This window comes from Anabas testudineus, chromosome 23, assembly GCF_900324465.2.
Source record: "Anabas testudineus chromosome 23, fAnaTes1.2, whole genome shotgun sequence".
Taxonomy (NCBI): domain Eukaryota; kingdom Metazoa; phylum Chordata; class Actinopteri; order Anabantiformes; family Anabantidae; genus Anabas; species Anabas testudineus.
This window is the reverse complement of record NC_046631.1, coordinates 13828124-13837786: the sequence shown is the minus strand read 5'-3', so window position 1 is coordinate 13837786 and position 9663 is coordinate 13828124.

The following is a 9663-nucleotide window of genomic DNA, read 5'->3' as shown; positions in this document are numbered from 1 at the left end:
TACTATAATACTACATTATACTATAATACTACAATATACTATAATACTACAATATACTATAATACTACAACATACTATAATACTACAATATACTATAATACTACAATATACTATAATACTACATTATACTATAATACTACAATATACTATAATACTACAATATACTATAATACTACAATATACTATAATACTACAATATACTATAATACTACAATATACTATAATACTTCTTCTTCTTCTCTTTCGGCTTTTCCCATCAGGGGTCGCCACAGCGAATCATCCTTTTCCACCTCACTCTATCATGAACATCTTCTACCCTAACATTAGCCAACCTCATGTCCTCTGTTATAACATCCATATATCTCCTCCTTGGTCGTCCTCTTGCCCTCCTGCCTGGCAGCTCCATCTCCAACATCCTTCTACCAATATACTCTCTATCCCTCCTCTGAACATGTCCAAACCATCTCAGTCTGACCTCTCTGACTTTGTCGCTAACACAGGTAACGTGAGCCGTCCCTCTGATGTACTCGTTCCTTATTCTGTCTAACCTGGTCACTCCTAAGGAGAACCTCAACATCTTCATCTCTGCTACCTCCATCTCAGCCTCTTGTCTCTTTCTCACTGCTACCGTCTCTAACCTGTCAGCCTGTCCATCAGCATAGCAAACAAGAAGGGACTCAAAGCTGATCCTTGGTGTAGTCCCACCTCCACCTTGAACTCCTCTGTCTGACCTACAGCACATCTCACCACCGTCATACTTCTCTCATACATGTCCTGAACTAGTCTGACGTACTTCTCTGCCACTCCCGACGACCTCATACAGTACCACAGCTCCTCCCTCGGCACCCTGTCATACGCCTTCTCTAAATCCACAAAGACACAATGCAGCTCCTTCTGACCATCTCTGTACTTTTCCATCAACATTCTCAAAGCAAAAATGGCATCAGTGGTGCTCTTACGGGTCATGAAACCATACTGCTGCTCACAAATCTCCACCTTCTTCCTAAGCCTGGCTTCCACTACTCTTTCCCACAGCTTCATTGTGTGGCTCATCAACTTTATTCCTCTGTAGTTGCTGCAGTTCTGCGTGTCACCCTTGTTCTTAAAGATCGGAACCAGAACACTTCTCCTCCATTCCTCAGGCATCTTCTCACTCTCTAGAATCCTATTGAACAAACTGGTTAGAAACTCCACTGCTGTCTCTCCTAAGCACTTCCACACCTCCACAGGTACGTCATCAGGGCCAACAGTCTTTCCACTCTTCATCCTTTTCAGAGCCTTCCTAACCTCATCCTTTCCAATCTCTTCTATTTCCTGCTCCACAACATCAACATCTTCCTCCCTTCTTTCCCTGTCATTTTCCTCATTCATCAGCTCCTCAAAATACTCCTTCCATCTTTTCTGCACACTCTCCTGGGTTGTTAGCACCTTTCCATCTCTGTCCTTAATCACCCTTACCTGTTGCACATCCTTCCCATCTCTATCTCTCTGTCTGGCTAGCCTGTACAAGTCCTTCTCTCCTTCCTTTGTGTCTAACCTGTCATACAGCTCATCGTAAGCTTTCTGTTTGGCCTTTGCCACCTCCCTCTTCACTCTACGCTGTGCTTCCTTGTACTCCTGTCTACTTTCCTCAGTCCTTTCTACATCCCACTTCCTTCTAGCCAACCTCTTCCTCTGGACACATTCCTGTACTTCCTCATTCCACCACCAAGTGTCTTTACCTTCTTTCCTCTTTCCAGATGACACACCTAGCACCTTCCTACCTGTTTCCCTGATAACTTCTGCTGTAGTGTCCCAGTCATCTGGAAGCTCATCCTGACCACCAAGAACCTGTCTCAACTTCTGCCTGAATTCCTCACAAGTTTCTTCATTCTTTAGCTTCCACCACTTGGTCTTCTTCTCTGACTTCCCTCTTTTCTTCTTCCTGACCTCCAGAGTCATCTTGCACACCACCATGCGGTGCTGTCTGGCTACACTCTCTCCTACCACCACTTTGCAGTCACTAACCTCTCTCAAATGACCTCGTCTACATAGGGTGTAGTCCACCTGTGTACTCCTACCTCCACTTCTGTATGTCACTCTATGTTCCTCTCGCTTCTGGAAGTAAGTGTTGACTACAGCCATTTCCATCCTCTTAGCAAAGTCCACCACCATCTGTCCTTCCAGATTCCTTTCCTTCACACCAAACCTGCCCATCACCTCCTCATCACCTCTGTTGCCCTCACCAACATGCCCATTGAAGTCTGCTCCAACAACAACTCTCTCTCCTCTGGGGATACTCTCTATGACCTCATCAAACTCACTCCAGAATCTCTCCTTCTCTTCTAACTCACAGCCAACCTGTGGAGCATACCCACTGACTACATTCATCATCACCCCTTCAATTTCTAGCTTTTTGCTCATCACCCTGTCTGAGACTCTTTTCACCTCTAGAACATTGTTCGCAAACTCCCCCTTCAGGATCACTCCTACCCCGTTTCTCTTCCTATCAACACCATGGTAGAACAGTTTGTATCCTCCTCCGATACTACATGCCTTGCTGCCCTTCCACCTTGTCTCCTGCACACACAGAACATCTACCTTTCTTCTCTCCATCATGTCTGCCAGCTCTCTGCCTTTCCCTGTCATCGTACCAACGTTAAGAGTCCCTATTCTCAAATCTATGTTCCTGCCTTTTCCCTTCTCTCTCTGACCACGAACCCTTCTGCCTCCCCTCTTTCTTCGACCAACAGTAGTCAAATTTCCACCGACACCCTGTAGGTTAACAGCATCGGTGGCGGTCGTTGTTAACCCGGGCCTCGACCGATCCGGAATGAAAGTCTTGTGAATGATTCGCATGGTTATTTTGGCAATTTTTACGCCGGATGCCCTTCCTGACGCAACCCTCTCTTTTTATCCGGGCTTGGGACCGGCACAGAAATCACTGGCTTGCAACCCCTGTGGCTAGATTAATATACTATAATACTACAATATAATATAATACTACATTATACTATAATACTACAATATACTATAATACTACAATATAATATAATACTACATTATACTATAATACAACATTATACTATAATACTACAATATACTATAATACTACAATATACTATAATACTACAATATACTATAATACTACAATATACTATAATACTACAATATACTATAATACTACATTATACTATAATACTACTGTTACGAACTGACTAACGGGACCAAACGGGTATGAACAAAAAGATACATTTATTGACAAAAAGGGCAGGGGACACAGGGAACTAACAAACACTAACAAAGTATCAAATAAAACACCCAAAAACGCTGGAACAACATACAAACAAAACCATAACCCAATATACAAAGTAACAACTGAAACTACACACTAATGTGGACCAAACCAACGGACAAAGCAGATGTACAAAGTAACAAACCAAAATCACTGCAGAGGGCAGGAAAACGAGAACAAAACATACAAAACTAACAGGACAAAGTATCAACTGAAAAACACTGCATGAGCGCAGACCAAACAACTCAAACGTACAAACAAAATGGAGGTTCCTGACGGACGAACAAACAGACAGACTAACCAGATTCTTGGAGGAGTAGTGTGAGAGCATGAAAGTCAATGTGCGACAAACCAGCAATGAGCAGAGAACTGAGGGGTGCTTTTAAAACAAAGGGATGCACAGGTGAAATGAGTCAATAATTAGTCCAGACTGGAGAGTGGGGGGAAGAGGAAGTCCATATATGGTGTGGCAGGAGGGTGAGACACAGAACCAAACATAACAGACAGGGGCAGAGGGAGGAATCGTAACAGAACCCCCCCGGCAAGGGGCGGATCCCAGACAGCCCCAAACAAACTAGGACGGGCGGGGGGAGGGAGGCCCGGAGGAGGGCCCGAAACACCAGACCGGGCGGGCGGAGGGAGGCCCGGAGGAGGGACCGGGCGCAGCAGACCAGGAGTGCCTCCGGCGGACGGCCAGGAGGCGGCAGACGGACCAGGAGTGCCTCCGGCGGACGGCCAGGAGGCGGCAGACGGACCAGGAGTGCCCCCGGCGGACGGCCAGGAGGCGGCAGACGGACCAGGAGTGCCTCCGGCGGACGGCCAGGAGGCGGCAGACGGACCAGGAGTGCCTCCGGCGGACGGCCAGGAGGCGGCAAACGGACCAGGAGTGCCTCCGGCGGACGGCCAGGAGGCGGCAAACGGACCAGGAGTGCCTCCGGCGGACGGCCAGGAGGCGGCGAACAGGACTGAAGAGACGACGAACCAGAAAGCCGGGCCTCGGGCGGACGGCCGGGAGGCGGCGAACAGGACTGGAGAGGCGACGAACCAGAAGGCAGAGGCGACGAACCAGAAGACAGAGCCTCGGGCGGACGGCCGGGAGGCGACGAACCAGAAGGCAGAGACGACAAACCAGAAGATAGAGCCTCGGGCGGACGGCCGGGAGGCGATGAACCAGAAGACAGAGCCTCGGGCGGACGGCCGGGAGGCGACGAACCAGAAGACAGAGCCTCGGGCGGACGGCCGGGAGGCGGCGAACCAGAAGACAGAGCCCGAGACCCTTGAGCCGGCTGGAGAACCGGGGACCGGAAAGCCAGCCGGAAAGCAGGCCGAGGACCCCCAGGCCGGGGGCCAGCACACGACCCACGAGGCAGGAGACCCCTAGGCGGACTGCCGGATGGCGAGCAGAGAGCCGGGGAGCAGCAAGACGGCTGAGGACTCCCAGGCGGACTGCCCGGCGGCGACGAACAAGGCTGGGGAGCCCCGGGCGGACTGCCCGGCGGCGACAAACTTTGAGCCAGCTGGAGCTGAGGGGCCAGGACAGGAGCACAGTTCTCAGGGGCCCCCCAAGGAGACAGGAGCAGGGTGGTGGTGTCCTCATTGTCATCCCACCACATCTCCTGGGGTGACAAACAAAGTTCAAAGTTAAGGGACGGCGGCGACGGCCTCTGCGTCGACCCGTCCGAAGACTGAAGAGACGGCGACGACGGCGACCTCTGCGTCGACCCGTCCGGAGACTGAAGAGACGGCGACGACGACCTGTGCGTCGACCCGCCTGGGAACCCGGCGGCTGCAGGGACCGGAGCAGCAGCTGACACCAGAGCAGCGGCGACTGCAGCAATAAAGGTGGCTGCAACTGCGGCGACAGCTGAAGGCCCAGGAACAGAAGCCGGATCCGTGACAGGAACAGAAGCCGGATCCGTGACAGGAACAGGAGCCGGATCCGTGACAGGAACAGGAGCCGGATCCGTGACAGGAACAGGAGCCGGATCCGTGACAGGAACAGGAGCCGGATCCGTGACAGGAACAGGAGCCGAGACCAAAGCAGCCTGGGCTGCGGGACCAACAAAAGCAGCGGGAGCTGCGGGACCAACAAAAGCAGCGGGAGCTGCGGGACTAACAAAAACGGCATCGGCTGCTGGACTAACAAAAACGGCATCGGCTGCTGGACTAACAAGAGCAGCGGGAGCTGCGGGACTAAGAGCAGCAGTAGCTGCAGAACCAACTAAAGCAGCATCGGGGGCTGCGGGACCAACAAAAGCAGCAGGGGCTGCGGGACCAACAAAAGCAGCAGGGGCTGCGGGACTAACAAAAGCAGCAGGGGCTGCGGGACTAACAAAAGCAGCAGGGGCTGCGGGACTAACAAAAGCAGCAGGGGCTGCGGGACTAACAAAAGCAGCAGGGGCTGCGGGACTAACAAAAGCAGCGGTAGCTGCAGGACCAACAAAAGCAGCAGTAGCTGCAGGACTAACAAAAGCAGCTTCGGCTGCAGAACTAACTAAAGCAGCTTCGGCTGCAGAACTAACTAAAGCAGCTTCGGCTGCACAACCAACAAAAGCAGCACTAGCTGCAGGACTAACAAACGCTGGGGACCGGGGAGTACTGGAGGAGGAGAGCAAATGGTGCTGGCTAGGCAGGGCAGTCAAACAAAACCCTTGTTTGAAGGAATTCAGAGAAGCCATCACAGCGTCTTTAAGACGCTGGAACTCTGGATACGTCATCATGTATCCCTTCTTCACAAAGGTTCTGATTGCTGCCCTGTACAGCGCCTCGAAACACTCGGGGTCCACACCCGAGTGCAGCCAACCGACCAAATGCTCCGCACTGCAAAGCAAGTCTAAATACTCCTCCTCCAGAATATCCGCCAGGCCCCCATAACAAACAAAACTAGGACAGGGAGGAAGGGGGAAGCGACCAGTGGTGGAATGTGGTGGTTCCATGGTCGCAAACGTGGCTGGTTTGTTCTGTTACGAACTGACTAACGGGACCAAACGGGTATGAACAAAAAGATACATTTATTGACAAAAAGGGCAGGGGACACAGGGAACTAACAAACACTAACAAAGTATCAAATAAAACACCCAAAAACGCTGGAACAACATACAAACAAAACCATAACCCAATATACAAAGTAACAACTGAAACTACACACTAATGTGGACCAAACCAACGGACAAAGCAGATGTACAAAGTAACAAACCAAAATCACTGCAGAGGGCAGGAAAACGAGAACAAAACATACAAAACTAACAGGACAAAGTATCAACTGAAAAACACTGCATGAGCGCAGACCAAACAACTCAAACGTACAAACAAAATGGAGGTTCCTGACGGACGAACAAACAGACAGACTAACCAGATTCTTGGAGGAGTAGTGTGAGAGCATGAAAGTCAATGTGCGACAAACCAGCAATGAGCAGAGAACTGAGGGGTGCTTTTAAAACAAAGGGATGCACAGGTGAAATGAGTCAATAATTAGTCCAGACTGGAGAGTGGGGGGAAGAGGAAGTCCATATATGGTGTGGCAGGAGGGTGAGACACAGAACCAAACATAACAGACAGGGGCAGAGGGAGGAATCGTAACAACTACAATATAATATAATACTACAATATACTATAATACTACAATATACTATAATACTACAATATAATATAATACTACAATATACTATAATACTACATTATATTATAATACTACATTATACTATAATACTACAATATACTGTAATACTACAATATAATATAATACTACAATATAATATAATACTACAATATACTATAATACTACAATATAATATAATACTACATTATACTATAATACTACAATATAATATAATACTACAATATAATACTACAATACTACATTATACTATAATACTACAATATACTATAATACTACATTATACTATAATACTACAATATACTATAATACTACAATATAATACTACAACACTACATTACAAATGCATTGAAAATCCTACTCAAGTCAAAGTACAGGACTATTCTCAGCGTAAAGTGTCCACAGCAAAACGACTCATGCAGAAAATTAGGTTGTTCATACATTTACATTTAGTAGATGCTTTTATCCCAAGCGACTGACCTATGTCAGTACAAGGGTAGACGTGAGGAGGTCTTGCCTAAGGACCCCTACTGGAGGTAGGCCACGGCTGGGATTTGAACTCCAGTCTCCCACATGCGAGGGGGTGATGTTACCACTACACTAACCAGCCGCTTCGTACTGATTCACCATCTAATCATCCAGCATTTTACCTACAGAGTCTGAGCAGTTTCTGTCTCTGGTCCATGTGTCTGACGCCTTCGTATCTCCTCCAACCACCAGATGTCCCTGTTATACTTCAGATCCTTGGTCTGCTACTGATGTGTGGTTCAAGTTGGAAAATCTCAGCTTCCCATGAAAGCTCTCGGAGTCACCTGAAGTTGTCTAGGGGACGTATACCACCTGATAATTATCAGCCAGGTTAGAAAATCAGAAGAAGGCTGTTGTAACCTTCACTGGACTTTCTATGGTACTCATCACTGTCACTGTGATCATATCGTGAGGGGATGAACCAGCAGCAGCCACTAGATGACACCAGAGAACTGTCAAACTGTATGGACTGAAGCTCATATTATCTTTAAGAGCCACACTCAACACATTTATCTCCACCGTGCACAGTAGTGTGAACAAATTGGAGATAATCATTCAGAAATGATGTAGCACTTAGTGGGTAAAATCACAGAAAAGGATTTTCACCTTACATCGTACCAAATCCTTCATTGTAGCTGTTCTGACTTTGTTACGTAGCTTTACGAGTAGAAAGAAGTGCATTGATGGAGGGCTCGATGCAGCAGCAGGAATCATGTTAGCGATTAGTGCTGACATCTTATCTTTTTCAGTCCCACTACGGTGTCAACATCAGGTGAAGCGCAGTTCGATCACGGCAGGTTTATTAATGGCAGTTAATCAAATGCAGCCAGAACAACAGCAGTAAGACGTAGCTTCAGGTACTGACAGGCTGCTCTTTTAAAAACTGTCAGAAATACAGAAAGGAAAAACACAAGCAGTGCAGGTGACAAAGATTAAACTCTCAGACCTTTTCCTTGATAGATGAGCTCATGCTGGAGTATTTTCTACATTGTGTGGCATGCCTGCTTCAGGCTTTCCATTTTTAAAAACTCAAGGAATTAAAAGCACGTATCCCAATCCAATCTTGAATCCGGTATGCTAATCTGACACGGTGATTCTAATTAACATAATCTTCAGTGGATCATTTTGACCATAAATCTAACACAGCACACACAAAGTAAACACCGGCAGATTAACTAACACACCACAGAACATCAACATGTGTGTTTATTATTGTAGCATTAAAAATAAGATGCTATTAAACTTTAATTCTCTTGAAATTAGAAAGAAACCAAGGAAAGACGAACCTGTGCACAGATTAGAGGTGTAATGGCTTTGAAACCAAGACTAAAAGCACCATGTTAAAAACATCCGAATACATGTAATTTCCCCCAAATTAACATGTCTTTGAACTTTACCCTAAGAAAGCAACACTGTGTCTGGAGCGTGGATTATTATGAGAACAGGAGACTGGACTATAATTGGCAGCTACTCATTTGGCTCATCAAAGCTGCTCAGCTGTTGGGTTTCCTTCTGCATTGTTCGACCCACTGCACATGAGCACTAGGGTGTGAGGAGTTCAGGGACAGGACAGAGTGTGGGTCATCATTGTTTCATGAGGCACCAATTACAAAAATTGAAAATCAAGAGCAAGTTCTAGACCAAACTGTGGGTTTGGAGAGTTGCTTCACCCTAGTACAGAAATCCTATTGTATCTTTTGACTGTTACAGAATTTTTCCACCGGCGATACCTTGTGGCTGCGACACTGTTTTGTTCGGTCCTCTGCACGTCTTCATACCCCACTGGGAGCATTTCCAAAGCAGAGATATATTTCACACACACTTCACGTAAGCAGGAGGAAACCCAACGTTTCTCCTCCTTGAAAGGCTGCAGGGGGGAACAGAATGAGTGAAGCACTGTCTGATTGGTGGATTTAACATTTTGGGTATCTTTAGCATTGCAGAGCGGACTTCTGGGATGCTTCTGAGCTGTGCAGCACCCGGTGGAATCACACGCGTTGACTAGAGTGGCAGCTCCAGCTACGTATGTTGAAACCGGAACACATCAAAACCAGTCCCGGTGGAAAGTGACTGTTACTGTCACACACACCTCCCTGGACTGAATTTCCAAACATAGAAAAAAATTCTATTACAGAGAAAGAAGGAATAACTTCACGCACACCTGAGTCCATCCATCACACACACTTTACGCCAGTCAGTCTGGATCGTCCGTCTCATTCAGGAACAACATTAATAACCTTTGTGT